Source organism: Canis aureus, chromosome 2, assembly GCF_053574225.1.
Source record: "Canis aureus isolate CA01 chromosome 2, VMU_Caureus_v.1.0, whole genome shotgun sequence".
Lineage (NCBI taxonomy): Eukaryota > Metazoa > Chordata > Mammalia > Carnivora > Canidae > Canis > Canis aureus.
The window spans coordinates 69,572,684-69,585,631 of record NC_135612.1 but is presented as its reverse complement, the minus strand read 5'-3'; the positions used below and the strand labels follow the sequence as shown (position 1 = coordinate 69,585,631).

The 12,948-nt window shown below is 37.2% G+C and overlaps 1 long non-coding RNA gene across 3 annotated transcripts in view; it reads right to left on the bottom strand.

Moving 5' to 3' along the window:
- Positions 1-11,265, bottom strand: part of LOC144301342 (uncharacterized) — a 65,339-nt gene extending 54,074 nt beyond the window's left edge. For all 3 annotated transcript variants that reach the window (XR_013368162.1, XR_013368158.1, XR_013368156.1), the window contains exon 1: positions 11,156-11,265. This is a non-coding gene — a long non-coding RNA (uncharacterized LOC144301342). The remainder of the gene's footprint in view (positions 1-11,155) is intronic.
- Between the last annotated feature and the right edge of the window lie 1,683 nt (positions 11,266-12,948).

Sequence of the window (12,948 nt, the reverse complement as noted above, 5' to 3'; positions counted from 1 at the left end):
TGAAAAAATATACCTCACTGAGTTATAAGTTTAGTAAATGCTTTTACTTGAAGAAAATAAAATAATAGGAAATACTTCATTTAATACTTATGGTACAGCATCTGAATGGTAGAACTGAAGGTATTGGGAGATGATTATTCCAATTTCAGACAGCACAGTTTGATTTGGCATAGACGAGATCTCTACTGTTGTGCAGCCCTATCTCCCATGGCCCCTCTTAGTGCAAAGTCAGTTTGCATACATGCATGGATTCATGCATGGGGCATGGGCTGCACGCTCCATAGCCCTCACCAGCCCTCCTCCTGATAGACTCAACACTCCTAAGGTTTCAGCTGAACTCCCATTCCTAATGCTCAACCTCACTCCCAGAAAAGGCAGTAGCTCTCCAACCAGCCAGAGTATGCTCTTTGTAGGCAACCTGAGCCAGGTTGAGGGCCTCACACAAATAAGAGGCTAGAAAATATTTGGTTGTTGAATCCCACTTCCATATGATGACCCTCCAAAAAGCAAATCTATAAATCTATACATGTATTTTTTTTAATGCAGTGATGTGATTTGTTTCATCCCTTAGCAGAATTTAATGCTCCTAATCATTTCTCTGATGTTCAGGTCCCCTTTGCCATTCTGAACCTTCAAATTTGGCTACCTCTCCAGACTTGCTCTCCACCAGGCTGCTTGAACCCTGTCTCCAGTATAAGGAATGGAGAAATGAGCCTGTGAACACACTTGGCTTCTGAGAGCTCTAAAATTCCTTCCTTTTGTAAGATCTATGATGTGAATTTGGAGCTAAGCCTCAATACATCTACCTGAGTAGCATCTTCCAGATTCAAAGAGAGACTCTTTAACCAACAGAACTCTTTGATTTCAGTGCATCCAAGGAAGGAGCACAACTACAGATAAAAGCAGAAATTGGCAACTTCTACATCGGTTGTAAATTATAAACATCAAAGCTGCACTTTTTGTCACTTCCAGGTGTTTTTTTTTTTTTTTTTTTTTTTTTTTTTTTTTTTTTTTTAACTTGTGTTTGTTTCAGTCTAAACAGGCTGGAAAAAAAAACAATAAGAATGCATTCTCTTTAAGCTGAGAATGTAGTTCTTGCATTAAGTGTTAATAATTTCAGCCTGTGAAATACCCAGATCCTTTGATCCTTTATTGGGACTGTAAGTAAAGGTCTTTGCAGGGGATGCAGGTACCAGTTATAAAAATCTGTGCAGTGACTTGAAAACATCTTCTCTAATTTTTTGATAGTCATCTCACTGGCAAGTGAGATCCATGTCCCCTCCTCCAGAGTCTTGGCTGGCCTTTGCGGCTCACTCTTCACTCTTGATCAAGAAGCAGCAGCAGGGATGACTTCTGGGGCTAGATTGTTGAATGCAAGGAAGCATGCACTGTTGTTAGCTGGGACATTTGCTCTTGGAACCTGAAGCTGATGTGTGAACAGTCATTCTACTTTGGAGTCACCATGCTATAAGGAAACCCAAACTATCAGCAAATATACCAGATAGTGGTATAATGGCATATGACTACCATTATCTACGTGGAGAAAGGATACAGAGAGACCTGCAGATTACATGGGGAGATAAAGATGACCATTCAGCTGCTAGGTCCAGTCCCCCCATTCTACTTCCACCTGCTATCTGACTGCACAAACGCATGAGCATCCCTGAGCCAAATATTGCCCAGCTGAGCCCTTCTTATTTCCAACTCAGAGAAGCAGTGACAGATGATAAAATGATTGTTGTTATTTTGATACTTTGGGAACTAATTATTATAAAAAATAGTACCTAGAATATTCTCTTTGTAAAATTTGCTTGCAACATAATTCAAAAACAATTCCTACGATAGACATCACCTGGGCTACAGAATCAAAGTTGAATAAGACAAAGTTCCCGGCCTTAGAGAGTTCACATTCTGGAGGTAGAATCCAGTCTCCAGAAACCTAGGAACTACATTTTTACAGAGGCCACTGCCACCCTACTGCTAGGACTAATCTGAGAGTTTATCAAGCAGAGAGCATAGAGATGAGTGTTCTTTAGGAAGACAGATCATGTACAAGCTCAGAGAGATATGAGTGCCATGTGTCATCCAAGGCAGGGATGCTTTGCATTGTGGTTGAAGCCCAGAGTGAGCTGTCAGGATGAATTAATCTAGAAAAAAATAGATTTAAATGGGACCTTGAAGCAGTTTTGTAAAAGAGTTGGATATCACACTAAAGTGTTTAAAATGTATTCTGTTAAGTGATAGTGAATCAGGCTATAGAGAAGTATTGATCAGATGCATGCTTTAAAAAAATATTTTATTTATTTGAGAGAGAGAGAGCAGAAGTAGGGAGAGGGAGAAGCAGACTTCCCACTGATCAGGGAGCCTGATGTGGGACTCAATCTCAGGACCCCAGGATCATGACCTGAGCCGAGGGCAGATGCTTAATGGACTGAGCTACCAGGCACCCCAAGATGCAAGCTTAATAACTAGACACATGCACATAAACATACACTCTATATATATACATTCATATACGCACATTGATATGTATAGATGAGTAAATAAATGAAAAGAGATTTTTATAATTAGAAATACAATTATTGTATTATCAGTGCAGAAATGCATAAGAAGTATATGAAGAAGTTTTAAAATAATCTAAATCCCAATAACCAGAGATAAACATCGTTAACATTTCAGAGACTAATATAGAAATCTCTTCATGTGTATTCATTCATTTTAAAATATTTATTGATCATTTAACAGTGTCAGGCAGTGATGAATGAGAAATTTTATGGTCGTTGGTTTCATTGTGTTTCCAGTATAGTGACTGAGGTGGATAATAAACAGGAAAACAGCTCAACGCATAAACAATTGAAGGCTGTAACAAATGCCATGAGAAGAGGAAACAGTGTGTGCTGATATGGACTGGGGAGGTTTCCAGAGAGCAGGAAAAGGAGGCTTCGATAAAGAATATTTCAACTGAGACATGAAGGCTGCATAGAGGAAGAAGCAGACATAGACATTGAGTGAGACAGAACTTGGGGGATCCAGAGGCACCAGTGTGTCTGGGCAAAATGAGGAAAGGACCATGCTATGATTTAAGATTGTAGAGGAAAAGAAAAACCAGATTAGATCAGGGCAGCAGATAAGTAGGTCATGGGACACTATCAGAGTTTGAATAGTGTCCTAGTGAAAAGGCATTACATTGATTTTAAATAGGTGACAGTTTTGGAAACGTATGCAAGTATATGCTATGGTCTGAATATTTTTGTCCTCTGTCCCCTAAATTCATATGTTGGAACCCATCCCTCAAGGTGATGATATTAAGATGTGATTAGTGCCCTTATCAAGGTAGTCTGAAAAAGGGCTCTTACCCCTTCCACAATGGGAAGTTATAGGAAAAGTTGGCCAGCTAGGTAGAGGGTTCTCGGCAGATGCCAAATCTGCCAGCACCATAATTTTGGGCTTTCCAGCCTCCAGAACTGTAAGAAATAATGTTGGTAGTTTAATAAGCCACTTGGTTTATGGTTTTCTATTCTACAGCCCAAACAGATTAAGACAGTATATAAATATAAAAATAACTTTAAAGAAATGGGATTATAATACACATGCTACTTTATTGCCATGTAAAATGTTCTGAATGTTTTTATATGTGCATAAATATAGCTCTTTGCTATTATTTAAGTGGCTATAGAGTATTCCGTTACACACATGTACTATCATTCATTTAACCAATCCCTTATGGATGGACATTAGCTTTTTGCTGTTATAAAAAATGCTGTGTTGAATATCCATAGAGCATGTGTTATTGTATACTTTCATTAATTTTTATTATTTTTTTAGAGAGAAAGAGAGTACAAGGAGAGGTAGAAGAGGAGAGGGAGAGGGAAAGAGAAAATCTTAAGTAGGCTCCACACTCAGCACAGAGCCCGACTCAGGTCTTGATCTCATGACCCTGAGATCATGACCTGAGCTGAAATCAAAAGCTGGATGCTCAATGGATTGAGCCACCCAGCATCCCTCTAGACTTTCCTGAGAACATGTAGGGAAAAATTAACTGCAAAGGCAATCTGAGTTAAAGAGATATAGGATATAAATTTTGAGTCTTATTGTTAAATTCTTTTCCAAATTTGCTATACCAGTTTCTATTTCCTATAGCATTGAATGAAAGTGCCTCTTTCCCTTAACACCATAGTCACTGATGCTGATACTTCTAATCTTCATCAACATTATAAGCTGCAAAATATCTCATTTTATTGCTGAATTTTTCCTTTAATTAGGGCTTAATGTTTTTTTATAGGTTTCCTATTTGTCATTCATGTTTGGGGAATTAGATATTTATATATTCTTATATATTTATATATTAATAATAATAAATTAACAAATTTATAACTAATTTATAATGTATAAATATAATTTATAAATTTATAATCTATAAGTTATAATAAAATAAATAATTATAAATTAATATTTATATATTTTTTGCTTATTTCTCTATTGACATAGCTGTCTTTTTTGTTGTGTTAGCTCTTAGTATAAAGCTGATGAAATTATTTATTAAATTTCAGATTTTAACTTTTGTTTTTATGTGATCACCCTCTCTGATCTTTTATGTTTTCTGTTTTTTGAGGTCAAACTTTGACAGAAGTAGAAAACAATAATGTCATGAAGATGATATGATGGCATTTCTGGAAAACCTTACAAGACCTCTTGAGTCACCAGTGCATACAATAAGTTCAGTAATCTTGACAGATATAAATAAAAATACAAAACTAAATAGTTTTCTCTTAAGAAAAACAAAATGAAAATAGAATAAAAAAATTCCATTCATAACTGCAATAGCATCAAACAAATATAAGTACACTTAATAAAAATACATAGTATTTTTTTCTGATGATACCCAAAAGAACCTACTTAGTGGAAAATGAGAGGATGAGTAAGTGAAGAAGCTTACCTGAGTTGCAATGAGGGGCACTCAGTATCATAAAGTTTAGCCCATCCTCAATCTAAAAATCCCAGTGATTTTTTTGAATTGACATAATTATTCTAAAGTTTATCTTATAAATATTCAATAGGAAAGATAACTCTGAAATGGGGAGTAATAAAAAATAGCTTTAATGTCATAAATATATATCATAAATCTTCTCTAAAACAGGAATCAATATAGAAAATGGCAAAATGATGAATGAAAGAGAATCCAAATTAGAGCCAAAAACACTAGAAAGTTAATCTTTGGCCAAGACAGCACTGAAATCAGTATTGAAATATGGATTATTCAATAAATTGTATTGGGACAATTGGCAAGACATTAGAGGGGAAAAATTAATTGGGATCACATCTTTATTTCTTACTCAAAATAAATTTCAAATAAGCAAAGATTTAAATGCAAAAGCAGGTTAAACAAAAATGCAGCCTTACAGATACTTGAATAAAATAAAGTTATTGTCACCGTTTAAATAACAAATGAGGGTGTGCAATATGGCCATGCAGTAGGGATTTGAAAGAAGAGAATGGCCAGGTGATAGTGAAGAGGTGGTGTTGACAGGCTTGGTGATTGATTTTGTGCAGAGCAGGAGGACCAAGGAAGGAAGGAGGAAATGTAATCAGTTTCTCTCTGGGAAGATATGAAAGCCTATGACGTTATTATCACCTGTAGAGATCCCCCTGCCTAAAGCCTGATCTAGACCCTGGTTTCTTGACAGGAAATTCATAGATTGAGCTACAGACTATACCACCACCTAGTTACCTAGTTACCAGTGCCCTCAGAGTCCTAGTCCTAGTGCCCCAGTAGTGCTTATGACCCTGTGTGAGTTAGCTTCAGTAAGCTGATCATCTAGTCAGGAGGGCTGGACTGTGTGTCCCCTAAATTCCTTTGTCGAAGTCTAACCTCCAGTACTTTAGATTGTAACCTTATTTGGAGAGAGGGTCTTTATGGGGTAATCAGGGTGAAGTGAGGTCATTAGAGTAGGCTTTAATCCAATATGGCTGGTATCTTAAATAAAAGGGCAAATCTGACACAGATAGGCACACAGGGAGAATGTCATGTGATGAAGAAAGCAGAAGTCAGAGTAATGCTTCTACAAGCCAAGAAATAACAAGGATTGCCAGAAAAGTGCTAGAAATGATGAGGGGCTTCGAAAAATTCTCTCTCACAACCCTCAAAAGGAATCAAGCTCTCCAAGACTTTGATCTGGGACATCTAGATTCCAGAACTCTGAGGTAATAAGTTTCTGTTTTTAAGCCACTCAGTTTGTGCTACTTTGTTGTGGCAGTCTTAACAAATGACTATAAGCACCGACACATTTTTCCTTTTTCCTATGTTTTTCATTTAAGTGTAAGAGGAATGAAAGGAAGGCATTAATACACAGAAGTATCACCACTTTGCTACAAATCAAACTTTGGGAGATGAATTACATAGTAGAAATAAACAAAATTGATCATGAAAGAAGTGTCTGATAATTTCAATTTTATTGGTCAGAATTCCTATTTTAAACACTATAATCTCTTCATTACTCATACAGAGAAGAAATGTATTAAGAGATATGAGGTAATACCATGTACCCCAAGGATGGTCAGAGAGTGGGCCTTGGTGCTGTAGGACCAGACACAGTGTATATAATCACACCATGAGGGCTTCTCTAAGACAAACCTGACTCTTACCCAGGGCACTTGCGGAGTAGATGCCAAAGGTCCCACTGTCACCCTGTCTGAAGGAATAACTGGCTCTGTCTCCAGATATCACCTCCTCATGTTGTTTATTTCCAAACGCAAGTCTAACCCAAAGAAACCAGGTCACATGCTCCAATCCTAGCTGCAAGAAGGTCAGGTGGAAACTTCCTGTCTTCTACTTTAGGTATGGCCAGACTTCTGAGGTCAGAAATTTGCCAGAACCAATGGTGAATGCTCAAAAATATCTATCAAGTGCTTCAGTCCCAATTCCATCATCAACATGCAGTGAAACCTGGGTAAGAACTCACCTGCTTTCTGGGCCCTTGTGTCATCACTAGTAAAATAGATAACTAGAGAGAATGCTATTAAAAGCCACTCTCTGATTTATAATTTCATGAAAGTTACAGTTTTGGTTTTCTGAAACTTTGTGGGCTTTTTTTTACCCCCCCCCCCTTTTTTTTTCTTGAGAGTACTTTGGAGTTTCTGAGAAACTATATCAAGAAATATATAATAATTTTGTTGTTTGTGCATTTTTTTAAAATTGTATTTATTTATTCATGAGAGACCTACAGAGAGAGAGAGAGGCAGAGACAGAGACAGAGGCAGAGACATAGCAGGCTTTACACAGGGAGCCCGATGTGGGCCTCAATCTCAGAACCCTGGGATCACACCCTGAGGTGAAGGCAGATGCTTAACCGCTGAGCCACCCAGGCGTCCCATGTTTGTTTATTTAAAAACTAAACTAATTGGAACAATATGGTATCCTAGATGGGATCCTGGGATAGAAAAAGGACATTTGATAAAAACTAAGAAAGTATAAATTTTAGTTAATAATATAATGATACAGGTTCATTGCTTTTGACAAATGTACTAATGTAAGATGGTAACCATAGGGGAAATCAGGTGTGGAGTATATGGGAACTCTCTACAATCTTCACAATTTTTTTTATAAATCTAAAATAAAATTCAAAAGAAAGTCGATTATAAATTAATGAGTCACATTTGCTCTTTGAGAAGGGAAACAAGTTGGACATAGTTTATATAAGAAGGAAAACAAATCTTCAGTTACAGAACCAGAGATGTAGGGAGAAGACAAACCTGTCCTCTGAACCCTCTAAAGTGAGGTGCAGTTGCAGCACTGTGGATGAACCTTGATGACATCATGTTATGTGAAAACAGCTGGTTTCAGAAAGACAAATAATGTACGATTACACTCATATGAAGTATCTACCGTAGTCAAATGTATAGCATCAAAGAGTGGAATGGTGTCCCTGGGGGCTAGGGGGAGGGAAATTGGAGATTATTAATCAATGGGCATGACATTTCTGTGAGGCAAGATCTGGAGGTCTACTTGTCCAACCTTGTCCCTATATTATATCTTACACTTGGAAACCCTTTGAGAAGAAAGATCTTATGCTAAGTTTTCTTACCACAATAAACTGAAATTAAAACACACAAAATAAGTTAAGACACAGAACTGAGGATATTTGGCTCTAACAAAGCATGTGAGTAAGTCATTGGATGGTTGACATATGCAGCAAGATAGTTCTGAATAAATCCAGGGAATCTAGATGGAACAGTCTTGGGAGGACAGATGGGGCTTAGCCACACGGTGGTGTGGTTGAGAGAGCTCTACAATGAGGAATGTTTTATAGTAAGCAGAAAAGCCTCTACATTCCAAGCTCATTCAATGACTACGTACTATTTACATCAATGAGATGGAATTGGAGGATATTATGCTAAGCAAAATAAGTCAATCAGAGAAAGATAATTATCATATTGTTTCACTCATACGTGAAATATAAAGAACAGGGCAGAGGACCATAGGGAAGGGAGAGAAAACTGAATGAGAAGTCATCAGAGAGGGCAAAAAACCATGAGAGACTCCTAACTCTAGGAAATTGAGGGTTGCTGGAAGGGAGGGAGGCAAGGGGTTGGGTTTATTGGGTGATGGGGCATTAAGGAGGGCATGGAATGTGATGAGCATTGAGTGTTAAACACAACTTTTAAATTATTTAAATTTTAAATTATTTAAACTACATCTGAAACTAATGAGGTACTATAAATTGGCTCATTGAATTTAAATTAAAAAAAAAAGAATGCTATGTCACAAATGCTGGGTATGATTTTTGTTTCTACAATTTGAAGCAAAGGGGATAATTTCCCTAACTTATAATTGCAGAGCATATAAAAAAGAAGAATTATGATTAGTTATTTGCAAAAGGAAAGCAAAAGTCTTCAGACTAAGAACAAAAATACATATGGAACTGTAAGAGTGAATGTTCTGTAGAACTCTTGGTGCAAGCATTGGAAGTAGTTGTGGTTTGAATATGTCTCCCTAGATTATGTATGTTGAAATTTTAACTCCCAGTGTGATAGTATTAGGAGATGGGATGTTTGGGAAACATTTAGATCATGAGGGCGGAGCTGTTATGAATGGGATAATGCTCTTTCAAAAGACTCCCCAGAGAATCTCCTAGTCCCTTCTGCCATGCGAGGATACGAGGAGAAGTCTAAAAGCTAGAAGAGGGCCCTCACCTGACCATGCCAGCATCCTGACCTCAGACTTACAGCTTCCAGAACTGTGATAAATAAATTTCTGTTGTTTATAAGCTACCCAGTGGGTATTTTGTTATAGAGTATCCTGAATAAACTAAGACAGAAGTCTCACAAAATCTGGCACTTCCACAACTTATGGATATGGTGGCCTTTCATCAGAATTATGGAAAACCATACCAAATGCTTGTCGCTGTAGCTGGCCAACAGCTTTGTTGTCAGAAAGGGAATATTTAAACTCGGCTCAGTGAAGCGGCCTCTCATTTCTTGTCCTCAGGAAAGGAGTGACCATCAACTTATGTCCTCTGCAAACTGATCAAAGCTACAAATGGTTTTTGTATTGTTTCAAGGTACCATTTTGTGCCAAATCAAGGAAGTGCCTTCTGATGCTTGTGCTTTCCATTGCCCTGGTTTCTAGAAGTAAGGACCCCCAAATAGTGTTACTGAAAATAGTTTTCTGAGAATAAAACTCTCATTTACTTTAGTATTTTAAATATATTCATCCCTAAATTATTGTTTTCATAATGAAGCCATCTTCCTAATGAGTGGAACAGCTGGAGTGCTCTACAATCACCAGCAAGCCCAAGATGACTTTCCTAATGTAAACACTTTCACAAGAGAAAAGCCCATAAAATATGACCTCTACGCAGTCAATACAAACCAATTGTCTCTGACTTTTAATGGACAGTTCTACAGACAAGCACAGGGGTATGATACTATTAGCAATCTATTAAAAGTGTTCCTTTATCTATATCTATTATTATCTGATTAAATTCTCAAACTATTCTGGTAGGGTAGACAGAGTTGGGGCAATTTTTCTTCTATTTGCAAACATTACACTGAAGCTCAGCATTTATTGAACTATTCAGGACTAACAGAGCCAAAAAATGAACGCCAACATTTCTAAGGAGAGGAGTTAATTCCCTTTGGATGAGAGGTACAGTTTGAATCACTTTTTAAATTGACATACAATTGGTATTTCCTTGAAAGAACTTGTTTATGTGAATAGAGAGATACTTATATTGACTTCTTGTAAAATTTTTGTTATTAAAATGATTTTACAAAGTCAAGGTTAGACTCTGGTCTAAAATTTTGTTTAGCTGCCTCCAGGGAAATGTAGTTCTAGTTTTCAAAAGCTGAGGGAAGATTTGGAAGCTTCTACAAAAGAAGAAAAATGAGAAAATCTGCACTAGAAAGACAATTGTACTTATTAGTTCTCTTAAATTGAAATGTTAAACTTTATTGGAAAAACAGTTCATATTAATTAATTTGTGCTTTTTCTTCTCGAGAAAGATTATATCCAAGTTAAAACAAAGGTTAGAGTAGTACATACTCTTGAATGTGAGTACAAATTAATTTTGTTTGTCCTTAATTAACTGTTATCAGCAATTGTCATCCAAGCATTCATTTTTATTTATAACTAGAGAAAAGCTGTTATTTTTGTTTTTCTTCTGCATCTGAGGTTTCTCAAAGCCATATTATTGTTAGAAGTTATTTGGAGGGAAGAAAACACAGCAAACATTAGTTTTCCTTTTAAACTCTAATTCTTAATCTGTGACCATTAATTATGTTCCATTTCTCTCCTGTAAAGCATTTTTTTTGTCAAGATCTTTTTCTTTTCTCTTCATAGAAAGAGATCCCCACCTGTTCTTTCCAAACAGAAGCATGTATGAGATCTCAGTTCATATTTCATTTGAAAGCTCTAATTCTTTCTGTAAGCTCAGTCCATATTCTAACATTTATTTCCTAAAGAGTCCAAACTTCATAATTATTTATTTTTACTTGCAACATTCAATGCAAGCATCTATGAAAGAGTATAATTGTTTAGAGTGGTTCAAGTTTTTGAATTCAGACATTTCCCAAACTCAAAAGGAAATCTGTAAAAAGAATAGGGTGACAATTTTCCTGCAGAAAATAAAGTAATAACATGATATTAGATGGGCATTACCTCACTTCAGAGGGACTGCCTGTTGTTAAGGAAACAGTAGTGGTGTTGGAGCCAGTCAGGTCCTGGTTTGAAATCTGCCTCTGTCACTTGCTGGTTGTGTGACCTGTAAGGATTTTCCTGATGTCATAGAGCCTTGTGTTCTCATCTGTATTAGAAGGTGGTCATAATTGCTTCAGAGTCACCTTTGCTCTAGCTTTCTTGTATTTTCCTTCTAGAGTAGCTTATTCCCATCGGAATACAAGATCCTTAAAAAAAGATCCAGGCTTGACCTCAATTTTCCTCTTCCGATGACCTCTTCACTATCGCTTTCTTCCATGTACACCCATCCAGCATCTTCCAGCTGGCCTCTGCCCCATCACTAGACTGAAGGCACTTTCGTCGGAGTCACTCTACAACCTTTGCATTGCCATGCTTTACAGACCCTTTCCTTATCTTGTTCCCCTCTCAGTGGTAACTGATGCAGCATACTACTCTGCCCTTCTAGAAGCTCTTTCCTGTCTTTGCTCCTGTAATATGAGCAAGAGAATTGGCTTTCTTCCCATAACACCGACTGCTCCTTATGGCTCTCCTATGCAGGCTCCTTTTATTTCCTACCTCTTAAAGTCTGTAGTGCCTCCAGGCATGAGCTTGGGCCTCTTTCCTTCTCAATCTTCCATCCCCAGGTAATCTCAAAATTCTGAGGCTTCACAAGCTATCTCTATTTGCTGAATGCAAGTTTACATCTCCACTCACTACTTCTCTCATCCCTAGACTCGTATGTCCTATTGTCTATATGATATCTCTATTTAGACATCTGAAAGTCATTTCAAACCACACTTCCTCAAAAAAAAAGAACACCTGCTTCTACCTTACTCTTACTTTTCCAGTAACTGCATAGTTTGCAAACCAGTTATTAAATACTGGATTCAGGTCTACTCCTCCTTATTCCTCACTGGTCAATCAATGCACTGGTATCTCCTCATCAACTCCACCATCTCCTCTATTCCGGGTTAACATGGGTCTCCCCAAAATTCATATGTTGAAGCCCTAACTTCCAGTACCTCAAATGTACTTTATTTGGAGATAGAGTCTTTCAAAGGTGATTAAGCTAAAATGAGTCATTAGGGTGGGCCTTAATCCAATAGGACTTTGTCTTTAAAAAAAAAAAAGAGGACATTTAGAGACAGACAAACATATGGGAGGTAGAAAGCAGGTGATACATCTACAAGCCGAGGCATGCAACAGGTTGCTAGTGACCATCAAAAGCTAGGGAAGAGACATGGGATAGATTCTCTCTCACAGAGGTGACCAATCTTGCTGACACTTTGATCTCAGATTTCTAGCCTCCAAAACCATGAAACAACACATTTTTGTTGTTTAAACTACTGGGTTGGTGATACTTTATTATAGCAGCCATCAGAAACCAATACACTATCTTTCTTCCATTTTTGCAATAGCCTCTCCCCGGTTCCATATTTGTCTGTTTCCCCTCTACTGTCTTGCATAGCAGCAAAAGTAATAGTTTAAAAAAAGTTATTCCAATTACACCCCTCTCTGTGTAGATAACTTCTCATTTGATATAGAATAAAGTCCAAGTGCCATATGGATATGATTTCATCCCCACTTTATTTTTTAAATACCATCTCCCACAATTCTATCCTTCATTCACTATAGTTAGTCATATTAATCTTTTATCACTTTTAAGGATATTACAAAATTGGGGCACCTGGGTGGCTCAGTCAGTGGGTCATGAGATTGAGCTTGTGTTGGGCTTCCACTATGTGTGGAGTCTGCTTAAGATTCTCTCTCTCTCC